This window comes from Aegilops tauschii, chromosome 3 (assembly GCF_002575655.3).
Source record: "Aegilops tauschii subsp. strangulata cultivar AL8/78 chromosome 3, Aet v6.0, whole genome shotgun sequence".
In the NCBI taxonomy this organism is placed as follows: Eukaryota; Viridiplantae; Streptophyta; class Magnoliopsida; order Poales; family Poaceae; genus Aegilops; species Aegilops tauschii.
Window position 1 is genome coordinate 78034758 of NC_053037.3, and position 10014 is coordinate 78044771.

At 44.0% G+C, this 10014-nt stretch overlaps 2 long non-coding RNA genes across 5 annotated transcripts; one reads left to right on the top strand and one right to left on the bottom strand.

Moving 5' to 3' along the window:
• Positions 1–837: 837 nt before the first annotated feature.
• Positions 838–5493, bottom strand: LOC109769226 (uncharacterized). 3 transcript variants are annotated; one of them, XR_012204313.1, is made up of 5 exons: positions 5080–5493; positions 4107–4246; positions 2451–2544; positions 2097–2166; positions 838–1470 (listed from the first exon to the last, which is right to left on the bottom strand). It is a non-coding gene; the product is annotated as an uncharacterized lncRNA (long non-coding RNA). The 3 variants fall into 3 exon arrangements; XR_012204312.1 differs by having other exon boundaries at positions 5032–5493; XR_006671772.2 differs by having other exon boundaries at positions 4371–5493.
• A 1525-nt stretch (positions 5494–7018) lies between these two features.
• LOC120975366 (uncharacterized) lies at positions 7019–8881 on the top strand. Of its 2 annotated transcripts, none has more exons than XR_005771140.3 (3): positions 7019–7532; positions 7625–8161; positions 8647–8881. It is a non-coding gene; the product is annotated as an uncharacterized lncRNA (long non-coding RNA). The 2 variants fall into 2 exon arrangements; XR_006671359.2 differs by having other exon boundaries at positions 7625–7817; positions 8076–8881.
• The last annotated feature ends 1133 nt before the right edge of the window (positions 8882–10014 follow it).

Below are 10014 nucleotides of genomic sequence, written 5' to 3' on the forward strand. Positions count from 1 at the left end.
GCCGTCTGCAGAACAGGATTAGTCATGAGCTGGCTGCCTATGGCCGTAGCACTCCACGCACAGCAGTCTGGCTTACTGCCGGGATGGACTTTGTTGTAAACTTGGCTCTCGCTGAGAAGCCTCCTTGAGTAATGAGAATTCCTTTTTCCCCGCAAAAAAACACGCCCTTTTCTTTCTTTTTACTATTTCATCCAACGTGCTGACATGTGGGATCAAGATCTGACAGGTGGGATCAATGCAGTTCGGCTTATTTAAATAAAATGTGAGGGGCTTTTGCAAAATTTAATTCAAGTACAAGGAGTTTTCCTTAAAACAACCAGCACGCTCCTCTCTAAGCCATTGACATATGGGCCAACGCCATGTGGGCAGTGCATATGCCCGGATACGGACGGAGGCACCATATTTGAACGCTCAGACGACAGCAGTTTCATGTATTTTATAAGTTTATTAGGCATCAAAGTGGTCATGTCGGACAAGTTAAGGCACCCATGGTGTATTTGACTCTTAAAACACGCACGCACGCACGCACGAAATGCGCATTTGAGCAGACTAGTAAATGTGCACGTGCAACACACGTATTATCATATAAAAAATCATCATTCATTCTAGAAAACAATGAACAAAAATATAATAGTGTGCTAACATGAGGAAATATTTAGTGAACATATTTGTCGATCATGAGTAAACTGACAATGTTCAAGGGGAATTTTTTAAAAGTATATCACAATTTTGTGGACCAAATCCTTTTCGAATCCTTGCCGACGAACAAGTCATGTGAATATAAATTTTACATTGATATTATGAATTTTTAAAAAAAAATAGACAAAGGCACGACCATGAAGAAATCGATGCACAACAATATGTATTTTTAAAAGGACATCACTGGTTCACACACATAAATGATATACATGTTTCAAAAACCTAACCAAAAATGAACATGGGTATAATGAGTAATCATGCTTGCAGGCATGGCATAGAGGGAGTGCAAATGTTCCATTCATCTCTAAAGAAAAGGGGGAATGTCCCAATCAATTCTGGAAACACAGTCATGCGGTACAAATGTTGAACCTACTCGCACAACCAGTGTAATGAGCGCATCATTCATTATACTCATCATTTACCAGGTTGTAGTAACCTCCTTTTCAAAAAAAAAAACCAGGTTGCAGTAAATTGAAGTCTTGCAAGAGCGGGTTTGGTCAAGTCAGCCATGTAGTAGTTGCCAGTGACCTGGCTCCTAACAACATTGGCCATCTTGCGAAACTCCTTGTGCATGAGACTGGAGAACGCAAAGGTTTGGTCTGCTGCGTCTTCGTCATCTCCTCTTGTCAAGAGGACCACGGTCATCTCCTTTTCAGTAGCTAGCTGCACCATGTCTTCTTGTTTGACAGGTCAGAGACCAGTAGGAGTGGACATTGTAGAGGTAGTTGGTCCCCATGCTGAACTGAACCGTGGCACTGCTGTTGCGAATTACTACATCAGGTCAGAGTGCAATACATGTTAGATAGTTATGGTTTATGATAACCTTTGCAGGAGTTTAACAAGATATATTAAAGTACTGAAGATCGAAGGTGGCACGTGCATAAAAGTTTCAGGCAGTATTTCCATTTCCAGCGAACTGAACAAATAAAGTAGAAAAGGACAAGCTAATGCCATGTGTGCACAACCAGCATATGAAAGGCCAATGAAGTACACGAGGGCATCATTTGAGTTCATAGATAATCGGTGAACAAGAGGGCATCATTTTTTCAGTTTAGAAACAATACAAATTGGCAATGCATGTCAATCTGCAAGTACATAAGAGAGGTGAAACTATCTTACATAGTTGTGCATGTTTAACATGAGCTTAGTTTGTGAAGCATTTGTCAAACACCCAAGAAAAGAATATGAAAATAGATCGAAACACATGTACGACCGAGGCTACGGTGGAATTTGCCAGAGATGAACGTGACTTTCGACGCACAATAGACCGAAGGACCTGAATATGTACAAAACCCATAATACCTTATTATTGATAATTACACAACATGCTTCCAAAGTATCAAATGTGCTTATTAACAGAAATACATTGAGATAGGATGCAGATCAGGAAAACGTACCAGTCACTTTGACCCAACCCGATGTAGCCGAGTTCACTGGATCTTCTCCCCGACAACTTCATTGTAGTTTCTGCACAATAACACATTTTCTGAAGAAATATATTCTGCACACGACCAACGGTTTCTCTGAAGAAATGTATTCTGCACAATAGATTAAAGTTTCTGCATGATAGTTCAAAAAAGATGGACATTAACAAACAAGCAAGCGGGCTGAAAGGAGAAACCATGTAATCCAAGTGTGCTCCCTAACCACAGATCTATCAACATATTACACTACAAATCACAGAAGTGTATTCTTGAGCTTTCTTACAAATATAAGCTGTTGTGTACCCAAATAAGATAGACTGAACCAACCTGCGCGACGTGAACACTTGCAACAGAGCATGTATCAACATTTTCCTTTCCTCTTCCTTTCCCTTGATTCTCAGGGAAATCTGATGGCCCAAAACTGGAGCACAAAAAAGTGTTAGCTGATGCTGAACCATGGGCTAATCGGCGAGTGAATAGCGAAAGCTAATAACTATGACAGATTCTTGATGTCACTAAGACCACAACATTTTAACTGTGTGTGCCCCCCTCTTTGGCGCTCAATTCCATAAGGTTTTTTTCTGTTCAGCCTCTTTCTCCTTTCCACCAAATCTAAAGTGTTAGGACACAAAAAATTTCATTTTGAAGGAAGTGGAAGTGCACTAACAGCATACTGAAGCTAGAGACTAAAAAGCACGGACACGGCAGGAATTGCCGATTGGCCGTGTCGACACGGCGGGATACGGCTGGATACGCGTATCCCCCAGTATCCCCTGATTTTCGATTAAAAAGAAAGAAAAAAGCCCAGGGACACGGCGGGACACGTACGTGACACAGACGGGATACGGCCCGGCCCAAAAACAGCCCAGAAACAGCCATGGCCCAAAACGAAACCCTGTTTTTGCAGGATCGCACGCAGCTCTCCACGTAACGAGGTGGGGCTCCCAGGTCCCAGTCTCTTCTGGATCAAAGCCGCCACCTCCTGGAACGAAGCCGCCGCTGCCTGGATTCGCCGCGGCCGCCGCCGCCGGCGACGCTTGGATTCGACCGGCCACCACTACCCCCACACCAGGAGCAGCAGCCTCTTCTCCTGACGGCAGGTAACCCTCCCCAATCCCTGAACTAGCAGCCTCTCCTCCACTTCTTGATCTGTTTTATTCAGATTTGATCTTCCATTAAGCTGCTGGATGTTGTGCTTGGCTGCTTGCTAGCTGCTGCTCTTTGAATGCCTGTAGATTGTAGTAGTAGTGTTGCTGCTGTTGCTTGCTACTCATGTCATGTTTGCTAGTTCAATGCTTGTGCTGCTGTTGATCATGAATGACGAATGCTTGCTGTTTGTACTGCTTGCTGTTAGGTTAGGTAGAGCATGGCATCTGGGAGTGGCACAGCCGGTAGCCAATCGTCTGTGGGTGAGAGTGAAGGTCAGTCTGGTCCTGGTGCTGTAGATCCCCGAATGGGGCAGTATCTCTATTCTAATCTTTTTCTCCTTTATTTTCTGTATTAACTCTATATTACATGGCATATTTTTATTTTATTTTATATATGCTCACCGTATCCCCGAATGGCTGTTTTTGGAAAATGCCGTATCCCGTATCCCCGTATGCGTATCCCCGACTTTCCGTCCCCGTGTCCGTGCTTTTTAGGCTAGAGACATCTATTACGATTACAAAGGCAAAATAAGATAGCAGATGCATGATACTAACCTCTGAATATCGTGAACAAATATTTGAAACTGACCAAAAGTTCAATAAAAAATTTGGGCCTTAAACAATATTGACTGATAAGAGTATTTGGTACCTAAATTTACCTTCCAATTCATCACAACAATATTTAATATCACGATACAGGATATGACATAATTAAAGGGACACGTCATGATTTAAGTTACTGCAAAAAGGGTAGTTCAGAGCTCTGTAACATTTGCATACCAATCACACTACATCATAGCCTATAAGAAAGGATAACAAGTGGGGAAAGACATACCCTTCCTTCCACTAAATCCTGTGTGCCAATGTTGACAACAATGATTAACTATTACAGCCGCCAGCGGCCAACCCCGCCACCGTCGCCCGTGGCGGCGCCTCCTTCCTTGGCGCTCACCCTTGCTTTAGATTCAAAAACTCCTGCAGAAACACCGCACAAAATTCACCATTCAAACCAAACACCACACTGAACTGCTCATATTTAGTTCAGCATAATCTCAAGAATAAACATTCAAATGAAATCCCATGAGTATTCTGTAACCACCGGAACAGAAGCCAACCCAGTGTTGTGAAGACATTTATAAAGAAAAGCCTAATTTCTGAAGTTTCCTGCACAAAACAGAGATGTAATGCCTAACAGATTACAGAATTGCCATTTGTGTTAATAAAGGAAATGTATAGGATAATATATAGTACTTGGGCTTGTTGCCTGCTCATCCTAAACAAGAACACTTTTTTAAATCCATTGTTCTTTTTATAATCTACAATATTTAATACCTCAGCAGGTTTGGCAACCTTGGAGATAATTCCTCCTCACAAAAATAAGTAAATAGAATCCCTCCAATTTCCACCATCATCAATCACAACATGCACTGTTCTAAAAATAATAACCGTTGAATGAATGCAAATTCTAGAGTCTCCAATCGTGTCCTACATACTGCATGAGTATCAGCATGACAGCCATAAGTACTAAGCATATAAGCACTAACAGTTTACATTATAAGTTACAACTCTGAAGGGGCTACTATAGATGTAGGCATGAACATAAATTTGCTAGACCCAAATGATGATAGGATAAATGAAATTGAGACATTACAGGATCTGTTAGCACTGAACCGAGAACAGCATACGCCGAACTTTGTGCATTACTATCCGAACAAACAACATTGGATTTACATGAAGTATGCATCATCGTCTAGAATTACCAACGGGTAGGGGATGGAGATTGGAGAAAGAAGGGAGGGAGAGAAGACCCGCCGATTTGAGAAGCACGGGATCCGGCTTCAACGGCACCAGCGAGCACATCACAGATCGAGATGGAGATCCGAGGCGGCACACAAGTAGCAGGGGATGGAGTGGTCAAGTGGAAGAATGGATGCGTCATCGCCAGAGCAGGAGCATGCGGAGGCTCCCATCCCGGGGCGCGGCTGTGGAGAAGGAGGCGACCTCGAGCACCTTCTCGCCGCCAGCTCCAAGCCCTTCGTCGCGAGCTTGGTGTTGGATCCTGGAGAACTAAGACGACGGCGGTCTGGCGCGGAGGAACGTGGGGCGGCGGTTCGGTGCGGAGGAGAGCGTGGTGGCGGCCGGAAGGGGAGGGGAGCGGCGCTGGTGGCGATCGAAAGGGAGGCGTGGGGTGGGCGTGCTAATCTGTGGCGTGATTTGCGCCCGAGGGGAGGGGCAGGGGGACATAGGCAGGATAGTCTGCCGGCAGAACATTTCATCTGGGACGTCGGTTTGTGTCACGAAACCTTGATGTAATATGGACTGTTAGATGTGACTTAGTGGGATTAGGGCTGCAAGAAAAGCTTGAGGCTCGTAAGCCGCTCGAGATCGACTCGTTTTTTGACTCGACTCGAGATCATCTCGAAAAGAAACAAGCTGAGTTTGAACACTTTATGTAGCTCGACCGAGAAACGAGCCGATCTTGAGCCTATGTTGGCTCGCTCGATTTTAGCTCGATAGCTCGACGGAATATCATTATGTTAAATGATCATGCCATATATTAAATGAAAATAAGATAATTTATTAACATATATGTTGTCCATAATTTTCTCCATTTTATTTACCAACAACATGGAAACTTAATTAAGTGCAGAGAAGATTTAGGCCTAATTATGGCACGTGGTAGACATGTGTTAAATATCCTATATTTTTGGCAAAGGTTTTCAGCATATTCACCTTAATTTTTTTTGTTTCATCCATGGATTTATATTTTTTTACCATCTCATTTAGCTCGAAACTAGCTCGAGATAGACTCGAGATCGTTACAAATTGAGCATGAGTCATGTTCTATAGCTCGATCATGAGCTTCACTTAGTTTGAGCTCGCTTGAATTTTCATATGAGTTGAGCTGAGCCAACTCCAGCTCGCTCAAACTCGACTCGTTTGCAGCCCTAAGTGGGATTAATGGGACGCCCCTGGTAATCCTGTGTACATCTTTTGGTGTGGTTATAGGATAATTTAAGTTTGCTTTTTTAATAGTAGTAATAGAAGTAATAGATAATAGATAATAGATCTAATCTAAACTATTATTAAAAGAGCAAACGTAAATTCTGTTAAAGTCACACAACAAACTGTACACGGGATAACCACAACCTTTCGATTAACTTAACTAAACACATCCTACCGTCAATATTACGTCTATGGTCTACCATCCAGATGAACACGTCAGATCAAATGTTCTGCCGCTGCCCGTGGTCTGCCAATCGTCCCAGTGCTCCGCCTCCCCAGGATCCACGCGGCCCCACCTGCAAAACCGTGATTTGTGGATCAATTCCGCCCACCCTTTTTCTCTAGCCCAGATCGAGAAGGACGCATCCTGCGACACTACAGTAACGTCGGCGCCCTCCACGGCGTTTGCCGCGGACGAGACGATACCGGCGCGGCGCTTCATCAGGTTGTGGCAGCCAGCGGCCGTCGCCGGCACGGAGGCGCCGTGCGCCATCCTGGTGGTGCCGGCCCACTGGGTGACCGAATCTCCGGCCGTCAACGTCATCCGCGGCAACAACGACACCATCTACAATCTAAACTGCTATTAAAAGAGCAAACGTAAATTCTGTTAAAGTCACACAACAAACTGTATACGGGATAACCACAACCTTTCGATTAACTTAACTTAAACACATCCTACCGTCAATATTACGTCTATGGTCTGCCATCCAGATGAACGCGTCAAATCAAATGTTCTGCCGCCGCCCGTGGTCTGCCAATCATCCCAGTGCTCCGCCTCCCCAGGATCCACGCGGCCCCACCTGCAAAACCGTGATTTGTGGATCAATTCCGCCCATCCTTTTTCTCTAGCCCAGATCGAGAAGGACGCATCCTGCAACACTACAGTAACGTCGGCGCCCTCCACGGCGTTCGCCGCGGACGAGACGATACCGGCGCGGCGCTTCATCAGGTTGTGGCAGCCAACGGCCCTCGCCGGCACGGTGGCGCCGTGCGCCATCCTGGTGGTGCCGGCCCACTGGGTGACCGAATCTCCGGCCGTCAACGTCATCCGTGGCAACAACGACACCATCTACAACTTCCCAAGTCCATGTACCAGGTTCGTGAGTTCGCCCGTGCGCCCCTCTCGCTTCTATGTACCAGGACCATTGTATGGATTCAGCGTTCGATTCCAGTAGCCGCGGATTGCGTCATTGTCTAGGTTTGGTTGCGAGTTGTTGATCGCTGGGGATTGGATTGGATGGCGCAATACTACAGGGTAAGCATTACTGGGCAACAAACTGTTCGTGCAAAAAATGGTTCGTCGTTTCCTAATTTTTTTTTCTGATTTTTGTTGCCCATGGTACTTAGGCCATCAGCCATCTACAATGTCGGCGCCCTCAATGGCGTCCGCCGTGACTTGCTGCTCTCCGTGCGCTTCAGTGCCGTCCAGACATGATGTCTTAGGAGTGTGTGACGGCGCCCTTGACGACATGCGTGGCGGGGCACGACGGGCTTATGTGTCCAATTACTGATTCCTTCACCTATTTCTGACAGCATTAAGGTTGAGTTTTGTCAAGTCATTTCTTTCATATATGCAATGGTTTGAGAGAAGGAAGTACGAGATTAATCTTTTGATCTTTGCAATATACATCTTTTATACAGAGTCCCAGTGTCGATGCTTTACAAAATGAAAGAACTATGTACAAATTCCCTCTGATGCTTAATTGGTTACTTGTTTCTCTCATTTTCCTTTGTATTTTGAACAAGTAAAATACTCTTGGGTCTATCAGAAGAACATCAACTTCTGTTTAAGTTTCAGGTGGTGCCGCCGCCCTTCCTCTGCCTGCTACGGACTAGCCCCTCTGCGTCACCCTGCTGACTCCTTGCATGCAATCGACGGGCTAGGTAACTCGCCTTATTCCTCATCTCTTCCTTTCCCTCCCTTCCTCTTGCTTTTCCTCTTGCTTCTCTCTGCCATCTAGATTAGCCCCTGGATATGGACGATTTCATGTCCTCCATTGTCGTTGTTGCTATAATACATTATGATTTATTACAGCTTGTCTGAATGGGTTAGAAGAGGAGTGATGAACTGTTTCGTAGGCATCCATGTATGTTTTAAGTTTCATTATCATCTGAAGTATAAACTTGCTTCAAACGGTCAATTTACATTCTGCCACAAAATTTCTCTGCGGCTGTGGTTGTATTGGAAACATCTTATTCTAAAAAGTAAATGTTTTCACGCCAAGTATCTATGGTTTGTTTTGTTCGGATAAGTGATGCAATCAGTAGCACTGTTGTCTTTCATACAATTTATACTCTCAATATTCTTATTTACCTCCAAGACTGTAGCCCACAAACTAAAAAGTAAATGCTTATTCCTCTCTGTCCAGGATACTATTGTGAGATGGTCTGATACATAAAAGACGGCCTCAAGCCCCTCTAAGGAAGCATCCAGTCTCGCCGTTATACCAATTTCGCCGGAAAAACGATCTACTAACTTTGCCGGAGCGCCGACTGCCTGTGCTCCACCTGAGATACGCCGAACAGCCAAGCCACGAGTAGCCTTGAAGTAGCAAGCTGTTATGTTTGAAAATTAATTTAAAAAAAAACATGTGTTCTGGGCTTTATACTTTACCATGATCTTTTACTGTGTGCCTGCAACCGTAGCGCCCATCGGCATGACCTTGCCATACACGGACAGTCTGCTGAGTAATTCAGAGCAAGAAAGTTATTTTACTGGAGAAAGTACATCCAGTATGAAACCCGGGAAATTAAATTGAAATCTGTCCGCAACAGTTAGGATTGTAGTATGCAAGTTTACAGATGAATATATTAAGTTTACTATGAACTAAAAGAGCGCAGGTTTGACAAAAAACACAATTCAGGGTCACACGCTTCAGGCTCACATTTTCAAATGGTTGTAGAAGGGACCTACTACTTGAAAGTTAATGAAGCTTTATTACTTTTCTCCACATTGGTAACTTCACTTTTCAGAATAGAGGTGGATCATCCATTACTCATGGTCATACGTATTCTTCCTTCTACTGATGTTGCCCTGCCCATTAAAGTGTCTTTTCTGAACATTGCGGTCGTGCTCCACGAATCAGATACTACTATCGGCTATTGTAGTGATGTACTGTTCATCTACTACGCCTACAAAAGCGTGAAGTGCAGATCTTATACTGATTCGGTAAAGTTAAACCATAAAATGCTCGACCAATATCATGAGCACGACTGTGAATTCTAACATGGAGTAGAGTTAATAGGGTATTTGGGGGAAAGGAATCTTAAGATTAGCAAGGTGACAAGTGTTGGGGAGTATTATCAGTGAACATACAGTAGATAGCTAGATTAGTTGGTTGTGTCTTCCATCCATTTTTTTTTTTGTAAACCGCCAACATAGGCTCACTCTGCACCAAGCAGATGGTAGTTCTAGCTGAGGAGGATACAAAAAGAAAAACAACCAAACAGAATTAAGCACCAAGAATTTTACCACAGTTTTATTTGCTTTTACACAACAAGTTTATCATTTAGCATTTCTCATTCATTCGCCCTTAAAATGTATCCTTGGATTGTTGAACTTATAGGCATTAAATTCATGATTGAAGGAGTGTCTCATGGCTTAATAGTCATTTAGGCACGTGAAATTTTTAGGAGTGAAGTCAGGAGAATAGGGCCATGGGGGCGTGGTCAGTGACGCAGTGGATCCCGGCCCTTGCCTATGGGGGGCTTCATTTTTAGATGTGTTTTCGAGTTTT